The sequence below is a fragment of the Prunus mume genome, linkage group LG5 (assembly GCF_029339155.1).
Source record: "Prunus mume cultivar Tortuosa linkage group LG5, ASM2933915v1, whole genome shotgun sequence".
NCBI classification, from domain to species: domain Eukaryota; kingdom Viridiplantae; phylum Streptophyta; class Magnoliopsida; order Rosales; family Rosaceae; genus Prunus; species Prunus mume.
Window position 1 is genome coordinate 466,098 of NC_142702.1, and position 12,940 is coordinate 479,037.

General features: G+C 36.8%; 1 pseudogene; it reads left to right on the top strand.

Moving 5' to 3' along the window:
- Positions 1 to 7,655: 7,655 nt before the first annotated feature.
- Positions 7,656 to 12,940, top strand: part of LOC148916551 (AP-4 complex subunit epsilon-like) — a 103,091-nt pseudogene continuing 97,806 nt past the window's right edge.

A 12,940-nucleotide genomic window follows, 5' to 3' on the forward strand; every position in this document is an offset into this window, starting at 1 on the left:
TTTGAATGCATTTACTTGCATTTTGTTACATTTAAATCGTTATAATAATACTAGTCTTGTGATGAAAGTCTTCTAAGTGCGAGTGGAGCCATGATAGTAAAGGGTAAGGAAAAGAACCTTCAACGTTGTCTTTGATAGTGGTACTTCCTTTCTGAGGCGCAACAGCTTTCTTTCATCGGTTCATGATGATGCTTTTTTCTTTTTTACTAACATCTCTTCACAACGTTGTCTCAAAACCGCTTTCTTAGACAAAATTTAAGGAGAAATTAAAAAAACAAACACCCAAAGATTTTTTTGTTTTGTTTTTGTTTTGTTTTTTTCACTTTTATTCAAATGATTATAGGGATATTTTAGTAACAATGTTTCATTTCATTGTATGAAGAACTTTCGGTGCAAGTGCAACTACAAAGTGGTTTGTTTTTTTCTTAAACTAGTCTAATAGCAATGTTGACGACTCGTCAGCCGAGGCAGCCGAGGCAACCGAGGCTGTTTCTTTGGACTAGTCTCTATGGGATTTAGTTATACTTCTTTGGACTAGTCTCTATGGGATTTAGTTATAGACGGTACCTACAACGTGTTGAAGTGACGGGCAAGGAACCTTCAAGGCAACTTCTCATCTTTTTGGCAGATGTGCTTTCTTTCAACATATGATGGAACGTGTACTTTTTGACTCAGAAATGAGGCTCTAGGTCTGGACTTTACATTTGAAGCTCTAAATTTTATGTTGTAATTTAGCTTACGTGCTAATTTTCCTTTTTATTCTTTTATTTTCTGTAAATGTATTTGGTGGAGAAGAAATGAGGCGGGTATTTAAAAGGAAAAATTGGGTTGAAAAACTTGAAATAAATAAATCAATCAATCAATAAGCATTGGGCTTAAAAAAATCAAACACAGCCGTTGGATTGGCTGTAAATAAAAGCGAAAGCATTATAAATATAAAAAAAATCTAAAGTTACCGTTCCCTTTTGAAAAACAAAAGAAAAAAAAGAAAAACATGATGGAACTGAGAAATAGATGGTCTTTAAGTTTGCGAAGAATATAATATTGTATAGTTGAAACTTTTTCTTCTTGAGCAGCACTTCCCTTTTCTTGAGCAGCACTTCACATATTTCAGAGATTTTGGAATTGTAATGGGTCCTCCCCTTCCCACTTGTACAGTTCATCTGGTTGAGCTAATAGTAGAGAGAACATGTAATGATTCTTTTGGGTATTAAACTCTTTTTTGCAGGAAAAGAAAAGAAAAGAGATAAGTAATCTAAGTCTGCCAGTGTATCATTTGAAAAATTCACATGACCATATATAATTCAGCAAAAAATGTTAAAAAGTCCTTTGCAAACTCTTATCAGGGGAAAAAAAGGACGGAAAATGTGCTTGGTGTTGAAATAATGCACATTGGCAGCTACAATCGCATCATAACTTCTCATAATACTTCATAGTCCATATGTCAATGCATCATAACTTATTCTGAGTAATATGGTTGAAGATTCTTTCGTCAAGAACGACATTCTACTGATAATACTTGTATTTGATTTAATCATTTTCCTATTGATATAAACTTCATAATTAATAACTTTGATTGATTTATATAGTTTTCAGATCTGTCGCTGATCTTGGTTGAAACTTTTACTTCTTTCAAAAACAAAACTTATTTTGAATTTTTTTTTAAGTATCTTCTTGACTATATAGTGTATTCGTCAATGATCTATATTTTCATTAGAGCATCCGCAATAGCTGTTCAATAGTTCAATAAATTGAACTATTTTGGCATCTATTAAATTGAACTACAGTTTTATTTGCAATAGTACAGTTCAATAACTTCAGTTTATTGGCATGTGGATCTCATGGTTAGCCTATTGCAATTCAATAGAGGGTTCATCATATAGCACCCTCTATTGCAATGAACTACACAATTGCAAGTGAGATTTTACTATTTTAGTTCAATTTCAGAGAGCAAATCACCAATTAACCCTTAAATATAGTTAACACTAAGAGGAAAGCATGCACAACAAAAACAATTGGCCGAGTCAAATTAGCTTTCATGCTCAAGCAAGATGATAGAATACGAGGCCTCAATAACCACAAATTCTGTGACCGGTTCCAACAGACCAACTACCCATACCTGATTAAGAACTCAACACAACACTAAGGGTTACCAAGAGTGTCCTTTTAACGCCGTACCACATAAACTCATACCTTTTTCATCAGTACAAGTTCATCCGTACAAGCCCCTCCGGAGGTTTAGGGGATCAAAACCCAAGGTAGTCACACGGCTCCTTTCACTCTCAGGTCACAAATTAAGTATCAATTGTATCACAAGAAGGGCATGCTGTAAAAAATCAAATCCATTTCCCTAACATGCATACTAGCAACCAAAAACGATGCAGAGCTCTCACGCATCAATATTCACATATATACATAGGAAAACCTCTAACCAAGGAGTGAAGACCCCCTACCTGGTGTCCAAGCAACCGTAAAACCAAACGTCACAGTAGAGCTCCAAGAGAGTCAGAAATCCCTATAAACAACAAGGATCAACATCAAATCCCAACTCACATTAACACTTTGATTTACAACCCACTTCCACTTCCTGGGTTTGTTAAACCAAAATATCCATTTCTTAGGACAATTCTATCTCTTAGGAATGCCTCTGATCATGTGATTCTGCTCTGGACTTATAAAAGAAATCAAAGACTTCCATTAAAAACAGAAACTTCAGTTTTGTTAAACAATTTAGGCAGGAACACTTTGCCTTTGGAAAATCATTAAAAATCCATTTTGATTCAAAATGGTGTGAACATTTCCAGATCGCACGTAGACATATAAAACTTCAACATATTAAAAGTTCATCGAATTCAGAGTTAAGGAAGCCAGTCAAAGACTAAATCCAAATCAGACTAGGCTGCAGAGTTTTCTGTTTTCTGCAGAATAATGCCAACTTTGAAAATTTGCCAAAAATCCAATTTAACTCCAATTTGAATGATTTTAAATACTCATCGAAATGAATATTTTTCACACATCAAAACCTTGTTTAAAACATAAGTGCGAACCAAGGGCGGTCCTACCCTAAGGGCAGGGTAGGCAGCCGCCTACTCCATTTTTTGTCAAACCAAAAATTACCTAGTACACAATACAATTAAATTTCTTCTCCCTACTTAAACCCAACTCACCAGGGGCGGTCTTACCCTAAGAGTAGGGTAGGCAACTGCCTACTCCATTTTTTGCCAAACCAAAAATTACCCAAATACCCAATAAAATAAAATTTCTTCTGCCTACTCAAACCCAACCCACTCAAATTTTTCCTTTTAACAAAAACAATAGCCCAGCACACTTACTTTCTCCTTTAACAAACAATAAAAAGCAATATAAGCATGTGAAAGATGTGAAAGTTGTATGGAAATTTTTTTCAACGTTAACTAACATTGTAAATTTTGTTAGTGCTTCTGTTAAACGTCGTAATGAGTTAAATTTAATTCGAAAAGCTGAACTCAAAGAGTTGTTGGATTCTAGGGAACTTGAGACATGTGGAGGACTTAATCAAGGTCGTAGTTTGAAACGAGCTAGAGCCACTCGTTGGGGATCTCACTTTGCCTCTATTACAAGTTTGATGAGTTTATTTAAAGAGACTAAAATACTTCTCCAGGAAATCAGTCATTATGGACCTAACCAACAATTTCGTGGCAATGCAGAGAGTAACTATATTGCTATGATGTCTTTTGAGTTTGTGTTTTCATTGCTTTTAATGGATAAAATTATGGGATTGACCAACTTTCTTTGTCAAGTGTTTCAAACAAAGGCTCAAGATATTGTAAATGCTTTAAACTTTGTTGAAAACATAAAATCACAGTTCCAAGATATGAAGGCACATGACTGGGATGATGTATTCATGAGTGTGGTATCATTTTGTGAACAACATGGTATTGATGTTCCTATTATGAGTTCTCGTTATATGATTGGCACACGTCTTTTTTGTCAACAAAAAGATTTTATTATAGTTGAACATTATTATCGCATTGATGTATTTAATGATGTGACAGATTGCATGTTGAGGGAGTTAAATGATAGATTTCCAAAGCAAACTATTGAACTTCTTATTCTTAGCTTAGCATTTGATCCTCATAATTCCTTCAAATCATTCAATATTGGACATATATGTAAACTTGTCGAGAAACTATATCCTGCTGATTTCAGTCCAAGTGACTTGAAAGCTTTAGAAATTGAGTTGAGGTATTTTCAAAATGATATGCATCGTCTTCCCTGTTTTAAGGACCTCACCACTCTTTCTTAATTATGTTAACAATTGGTGGAAACAATTTTGGCAAAAACTACCATTTGCTTTACAGGTTGATTCAGTTGGTGTTAACTCTTCCTGTTTCTACAGCAACAACAGAACGAGTTTTCTCTTGTATGAGAATTATTAAGAATTGACTTCGGAGCACCATAGCCGATGAATTCCTTGCTGATTGCATGATTCTCCACATTGAAAGAGAGTTTGCTAATAATATCAATAATGAAGAGATAATTGAGAAATTTAAGATTCTAAGCCTCGTAGGGTAAAGTTTTAGATTTAAATAGTTTAGTTTTGGGTTGCATTGCATTTACTTTTTCTTTTCTTTTTGTTAAGCTTTTATTTATATATAGATATGCATATTTGAGGGTAAGGCTCATTACGTCCCCCTTGACTAGGTACATCTTTTTATTTTTATGAATAAAATTCACTTGTACCGTCAAATTTTTAAGGTAAGTTTCGCCTACTTGACTTTTGAATCCTAGATCCGCACTGGTGCGAACTAGGTCATTCTGTCGAGCAGAACGCATACTCAGATTTCTGCATAAACGCAGATTTCATCAACATCCATCTCATTCTTTGACATTCAGTTCTAATCAGCTTTAAACACCAGAACAGTCCCAAATTCAAGTTAAAATGACTATTATCCTCATCAAATCCAGAATTATCCAACACACCCAACTACCAAGGCCGCAAACTTGAAAGTAGAAACTTACCCAACTTCCACTTCAACCCAAAATTACTCTGAGTTCTCTGTAGGTTCAGCCCTCGGTAGATTCTTCACCTAGTGTACTTGCATGTCATCAAATAACATCTAAAATCACTTATACAATCCACTTATAGTCCGGTCCGGTTCGGTGCTGATTTGTTGACTTTTTTGGTCAACCAATTTGTTTTTTTTCATCTGATCTCATTCGATGTTCCAATTTTCCAGTCCCAATGCCCACCCTACTAAAAACCATCTTTTCCTCCATTTTTTTTTCTCTTTGGAACCACCAACACACACATGGGAAAAGAAGAGATCAACACCTTATTGCAGCATATGAGTCTCACATCGGAAACTTAACTAAATAAAATACAAAATATAATGAATAATTCTACTACTAAAAACATCAAGGCCTTTTGTGATAAAAACTCACACTTGTTGGACTTTGTAGGTGGTTAAGTTGGAGACAATATCGGTGTTGTTAGTAGTGGGCCACTGATCCGTCTATCTGAATTTAACATAATATTAGAGCAAGATTGATTCATTGGGCTTGAATTATTGGGCCTCTACCCTTACCCAACATACGTCCAGACTAGAATGAGTGACAAGTTATAAGGGGTTCACTTTATAGTCATAAGATCAATCCAAGGGTTTGGGATAATTGAGATAAAGATTTACAATCGAGTAGGCGAGGAACCCAAACCCAAATTTAATATCCATCATTGAAGTTGGTCCCAAAAAGAAAAAGAAAAAAGAAGGCAAGTTTGAAGTTTGAACAGAAAAAACTCCATAGCTTTAAAACCCATAGCTCTAAGAAACAGTTGAAGGCAACGGTTAACGACGATTGAAGACAACGGTTGAACGCAACTCTGTTCTCTAAACCCTGAAAAAGTATTTATTTTGAGTGGAATGGGCAAATGCATGGATTCTGAAACAGTGAAGGGGCGAAGCAGTGGAAGGGGAAGGAGAGAAGTCGTATTCGTTGGAAGTGATAGGTTCCATTTGTGGAGCAAAGCCGTACAAAGACCCTGCACAGACACCTTGCGATTGTTCAATAACTAGCATTTGGTGAGTAATTTATGAAATTTGAGTTTAGGGTTAGAGTTATTTTTTCCCAATTTGTACCATCAATGTTGTTGGATTTGGCATCTCTTCTTTGTGCTTCACTCGCATGTTAATTTTTGCTTGGGTATATGTAAAAAAACGAATGAAAATCAAGTCAATAACATGTCAATAATGATATGAATAAGATAATGGTGTTGAATTGGAGGAGGCCCTCAAAACCTTCCACGTTTGAAGTAGTGCAGAGTGTAGATTATCTCTCTGGCGCTAGAATATATATATATTTTTTGAAATAAATATTATTTCCTTTGTTACTAAATTTGCTTGTGAAAAATGAGAATAGATAATAATAAACTCATGAATAAAAGTGCAAAGCATTTGAAATAAAGGTTGATCTATGACGATTGGCTGACTGAAGAAAAAGCTAGAAAGAAAAAAGGATGTGGCAATGGCTTAGCAAGCAGATAGCAGAGTAGATGCTTTTGCTTTGCTTCCTTCAACTATCTTTCTTATTTATTTATTTATTTTGTGTTGTGTATGAGATGACAATAATTGTCATGTGTGTGAAGTGCAAAACTTACCTAGATTGCACTCACACTCACTCATGCATCAACCATTGATTGGAGTTTGGATCCATAAATAAAACACATGCTATTGCTTGTAATTCAAAGAATCATTGCATTAACAAGTATTTGCACAAAATTTGTCATATTGCTTTGATGATGTTAAAGCATGTGATCAGTAATCCCTATGCACATGTACTTCGTAAAATTTGTAATGTGCCTGGTTGACTAATTGTGTAAATACCAATATGATTGTGCAAATACGTGGTAGTATATGTGTTCACGTTATTTCATCTTGTATTTCAGGAAATGGGATCCAACGTGCAGTTGGTATGGCCAGAATTAGAGGCATATGCGTCACGGGTGAACAACTACTCACATGCAAATTCATCCCTAGCTGCAATTCGAGCGAAGTTGATTGCCGAACAATTAGAACAATTCAAGACATCATGCTTTGGCCATCTTCTGAATATAGATAAGATTCAGTTTAGCGGGAAAATTGTGCATGGGGTTGTGTTGCGTCGAGTAGCGAGAGAGGTTGTGAAAGACTTGGATGGACTGAGTTTCTTACTAGGGTGCGACGTTGCTCAATTCACTCGTCAGGATTTCTATTTGATCACAAGGCTTCGTTTTGGGAAAGTGCCTGAAGTTTTCAGTGGAGAAAGTGCTGAAATTAGACTTCATAAAAGATATTTTATAGATGAAGGAATTACATGAAATGCTTTAGAAGAAGCATTTCTGAGGTGCACAGAGGAAGATGACATCTACAAGCTAGCTCTTGTTTACTTTGCTGAGTTAGTGGTTTTGGGAATGGACAAACATTTGAACATTAATGTAAATTACCTGACCCTTATAGAGGACTTTGATGCGTTCAATAGGTATTCATGGGGTTTGGTGTCCTTTGACAAAACCCAAGACAGTCTATTTTCTGCACCAACAAAGTATATGAAAAGCTTTGAAAATGAAGAGGGAAGAGGGAATGGGTAAAGTAAGGTAACGGGAACAAGCCGGAGAAATGAGAAGGGCAAGAAGGATAAGCATGGTGAAGTGCAAAGGGATGGCTAGAGTTTTAAAGGTCTCACGTATGCTTTCTAGGTATATGGTAATAATGTTCATGTCAGTTATGCTTTGTGGATTTTAAAACTTAAATAACGACTTTTGTCCTGTGAATTGTGTAAATTTGGGTATATGAATTAATTCCTAGATTGGCGGACCTGAATTACTGCAAGTTGTTGATCTAACAGCTATCCCCCGTATTTTGCGATGGAGAACTACTACATCTGTTCCTAAGACGAGAAAGTTGAACAATTATTTTTTCCAGAGCAAAGAGGTTTGGTTTGCAGCCCTTGAAACTGTTTATAAGATTCAATGAAATTATTAAGTAGAATGATTGAATATGACTCTTGTATGTATTATGAAATAGTCAGTTCAGTTACGGGCGCTACGTTTGAGTGAAGAGGAAATGAGACAACCATATTGGAGTTGGCCACAAGATCGCCTTGATGTTGTCTTGGCAGATTCAATTCATTCTTCATGTGCTGACCTTGATGAGTTGAACAAGGTGGTAAGATTGTTGAGGTTCGAGTTGTTTCAAGTAAAGCGGGAAAAGGATGTCCTTGAGTTAAAGGTCATATGGATGGAAAAACTTTTGGACGACTGTTTAGGTCCTCAGTTTGAGCAGAAAATAAGAAGGGACCTAGCTTTATTGAAAGAGAGGACAAATCGCTGTGTCATGTCACATATATTTAAGGGATGTGAGGAAGTGGATGACATTGAATGGGATGAAGGGCCAAGTAACATAAATGAGGGAGAGGAAAAGGAAGAAGAGGGGATTGAAGGGGGTGAAGTGCAAAGAAAACCAAGTGAGGTAAAGGAAGCGCAAAGAAAAAGAAGTGAGGGAGAGTAAGTGAAAATAAAAAGCAGCAAGGGAAAGGAAGCGGAAAGAAAGAGCAGTGAGGGAGAGGAAGTGAAAAGAAAAAGCAGTGAGGGAGAGGAACTACAAAGAAAAAGCAGTGAGGGAGAGGATCTGCAAAGAAAAAGAAGGGAGGGCAAGGAAGTGAAAAGACAAAGAAGTGAGGAAAAGGAAGTGCAAAGAAACCAATGTGAGGAAGAGGATGATAAAGTTATGTTGCTTGGCGATGACATTGGCGAGAGCACGGAGGGGACAAAGGTTGAGTTTACTATCGGGGACATTGATTTAGATCAACCTACATCTGTGCTATCTCAATTGAACGTTTGGTTGAATGATGATGGTAAAGCTGTGGAACAAGGGGTCCAATTACGGAAGAGGAAGAGGATTATTCCTATGTGGAAGATCATTGAAGCTAGTGAATTGGTGAAAAAAATTGTGCCAGAGACAACCCGACTTCAGATGTTAGACCTAATGAAGGCGATTCTGCATGATGATATGGTGAAATTGCTGAAACTTTATTGGGAATGACGCCATAACCCAAAGTAAGTCCCTTGTTTTTTGAGATAGAAGGCATGAGTGTGTTTATTTTTTTAATTGTTGTGTTCTAAAACTTTTTTATATTCACAGTTTAGTGATGCAATTTGGCAACGTGGAAGCTAAGATTGAATTCTTCGCTTCCCCCATCAAAGCTGACGGTTGGCTGAAAGAAGATGTAAGTTTAATTGATTATGCATTTTTTTTAATGTACATAGATTATGAGATTGACAAGAAAAACATGTGCAGCACATTGATTTGGAGTTGTATCTCATCTGGAAGCGACAACAAGAGAGGTTGTAGAAATATCGGACTGGACAACGATCGATGTATTTTTTATGGTATGTCAGGCCTTGCCCAAGTGTAGTTAATAATTACAAATTATCCATACTTGCTTTGTGAAGGTGTTTAACCATTGATTATTTTATATTTCACAGAATCACATCCATACTTGCTTTGTGGATAATAAAAGAAAAAAAGAGCAGGTTGGGTGGAAAATTAGAAACAGTTTACTGAATGTTGTAAATGGCAAGGTTCTGGTGCGTGGGATGAGTTGGGAGAACACGTATAAGGTGTATGCCCCTTGTATGTTGACGAAGTATAAGTATTGGGTGGCTCTAATGATTGATTTGGTTAAGTGTGAAATCAAAGTGTACGATTCAATGGTTTCACTTATTCCAGATGAGATCTTAAAGGAAGAACTCAGCTCGCTTTCAATTACGATTCCAAATCTTCTCAACACCATCGACTTTTATGAAGAAGGTTTTTATGCAAACGATTGCATCCGAAATTGGTGGTGTCCATGGCCAATAGAACGTGTGGATATTCCACAACAGTCTAATCAGTGAGCACAACTTGTTAATTTAATTTTATTACTTTAAATTGTCAATTACGCTAGAATATCGTTACTTGAAGTGAACCACCCTCGTGGTCATATGCTAAATAACACTCTCGAATACCCTCACAGTGAACGAATCCTCTTCAAAATAACATTGGTCAGCAGTAAATTTTGCAAGCTTTGGAGGGGTCACCACGCCCAAATTATACCTCAGCAATCGATCCATAATTGAATCCCTGCATGCTTGCATGTCAATTTTATTGGTTTTGCTTAGATGGCACAAAAATTCCATCGCATGCTCTTTGCCCTTACTAGGGTTCAACAGCCCTTGCTATACCCTCCACCCGCATATTGTTGACCCCCTCATCATCATTGCATATGAAGAACTCATGAAAAGCATGTATGTAAGTGATTTTTGGATTGTTATGTTCTTTGCACTTTTGCAAGAACTCAATAATTCCTCATGCCATGGATACTTCTCTATTGACATGGTTCGCCAAACCTCACGATCATTGAGCATTTCTACAAATAACTTGCATGTCCTGGCCATGTTGTACAGATCTTCAGAGGAGTGCTTTGCAACCCAAAGCAGCACCTTAAACCATGGCAACTGTGGGATGTCCATATGGGTTGTTGGAGAAGAGGGAGTGAAAATGGTATATGGAGGAATAATTAACGGTGTCCTTTCTGGACCAACAAGAAAGTGTCGGGTTCTATGTATTAGAAGTTTCCCAACTGTCGTCACTAAACCCTTACTTTATTCAATAAACACGGTACAAGTATTTGTGGACAAGAAAACAATGGGTATAGATGTATTATTGTCTTTGTTTCCTAATCGGTGTGACTGAAAGGACAGTTCACACACATCGATGAAGGTGGAGATGAAGGAAACATGCATCTAATGCTTAGGAAATGAACTTTAGTCACAACCTATACAACAAAAACATTCTAAATGGCGGATTCATTTTGTTTATACTAGTTGAGCTAAATCTTTTTCATTTTAAACGGAGTATCTTAGCCTAGTCTCCTTGAACACAAATAGAAAAGGGAAAAGGGAATAGATCTTTACCCCTGATAACCTTTTCTTGATTTCTTAATAATGAACACCTTTGTTGGAAAGGCCGTTTCTTTCTCTTGATTTTGACTGCTTCACCTTAAAGCTCCAAGATTTGAGTCCTCTACCTTACCAAACCAAATGCTCCTAAAGATGAAGAGAATGCAATCAAAAAGTATGGATGCTAGTCCACTTCTTGATTGGACCAATTTTTTTGGTTTATGGAAGATGAGATACAAAGATGATTGCTCATCAACTAAAGTAGGAAACAAAAACCATAACTAGGTTTTCTCCAACACTTAGCTTATATAGGACAACACAAAAGGCAATTGAGTGGTATTTGAGCCTCCATTTGGTCCATGGGTCATGCTATCTTATGCCATTTATCCCTTGGAAATTTGTGTGTAAAACCTACATTGCATGATTCCCCCAAACTCATTCTCCTTCAAATAATGGATTCAGGTTCTGAAAACCCAAAGCTCCAGATGACATCCGGGACTTCCACCTTCAACCAAAGATGGATTTGAAAGTTTGAGTTACGCCTAATTATGGCAAGCATGGTGCCGTTCACGACCATCCTTGTGGGACATGCAGGGATCTAATCACGGTAGGTCCAGACAATTTTCAATACTATCGGTCCTCAACCCCTTCTCCCTCAAAGCCCCCATCACCCATTGTTTGCTAGTGTAAACCCCTAAACTTATAGTGGTGGGATTGCTACAATGACAACTCATTCTAGATTGGGAGGAACGTGGCTTCTTTGAGTCAAGTGATGACTCTGATGCTGAGAACTAAGTGGCTCTCCAAGTAACTTTTTGTTTACTTTAATGTATTTTTTTTTCTCTTTGAATGTGAGTCATGCGTATGTGTGTGACACTTCATAATTATTGAATAAAAAAGTATCTTTGTTTTACACAGTTTGACTGTTTATGTGTTTAATAAATCATAGTTCAGTATCAATGGACATGAAGCATTTACCAAAGATTCACTAACGCTTCCAGATACATTAAAAAACGACGCAAATAGTTAACAACAAATATTCAAACTCTGGGACTGTAAATGAAATCAAACTCTTGCATAAATGACTCTGTCATAGTAGGTTCACTGCCCTGCGTTCTCTGAGTGGACTGCAAATTCTCAGCAACTAGAGCACCAACTTCTGCGTCGGAAGATGAAGAGCTGCCACATCGAAAAAAATAATAATAAACAACAATGACATAAAATTCAAAGCTATAACCACAATATACGACATATTCACTTACAGGCTATCATGATCAGTCTTCCTATATTAAGTGCACCGACGTTTATGTTGTTCCACTGCCTTCTCTTTTTGTCCTTTAAATTTTTTCACATAGCCTTTTACTTTGACTCGATTTGGATCTTTCATTCTCACTTGGGGGGAACTAGTTCCGACCTCTCTATTAGGTTATTCTTCGACATGAGCTCTTAATGACACCAACCTAGTCAGCTTCCCACGACTGTTGTCAAATTATTTTTCCAGCAACTCAAAACCTTCATCACACAACAAAGCTGAAGCAATCTAATCGCCTACAACTTTGCAACTCAAAACCTTCATCACACCAAAAGCAAACCGTCAACGCAATCTTTTTCTTTGTCATTCTTATCATATAATACACCGCACTTTGCACTTTGAAGCCATCGTTGCAATATGTACTTGTCTGGCAAGTGCTCAACCTACTTCATTCTTAAAAATGCTAGGATGTGTCCGCACGGAATACCCCAAAATCCAAATCCTTTGTAGCTACAATAAGCTTTATCAGCATCTTTATCATGCACAAGCTCCTTCATTAGTGTCACCCCCAGATTACCCGCTCACTTACTTTGTACATGCAATGGGTCTCATCATGCTCTACAAGTTTGAACAAGCATAAAAGGCTTATGAAGTCTTCCCTCTCAAACATTTCAAGAATTGCCCAAGTATAAATGCTTGCCATTTGTTATTGCATTGGTGTTCGAAATGGTAGT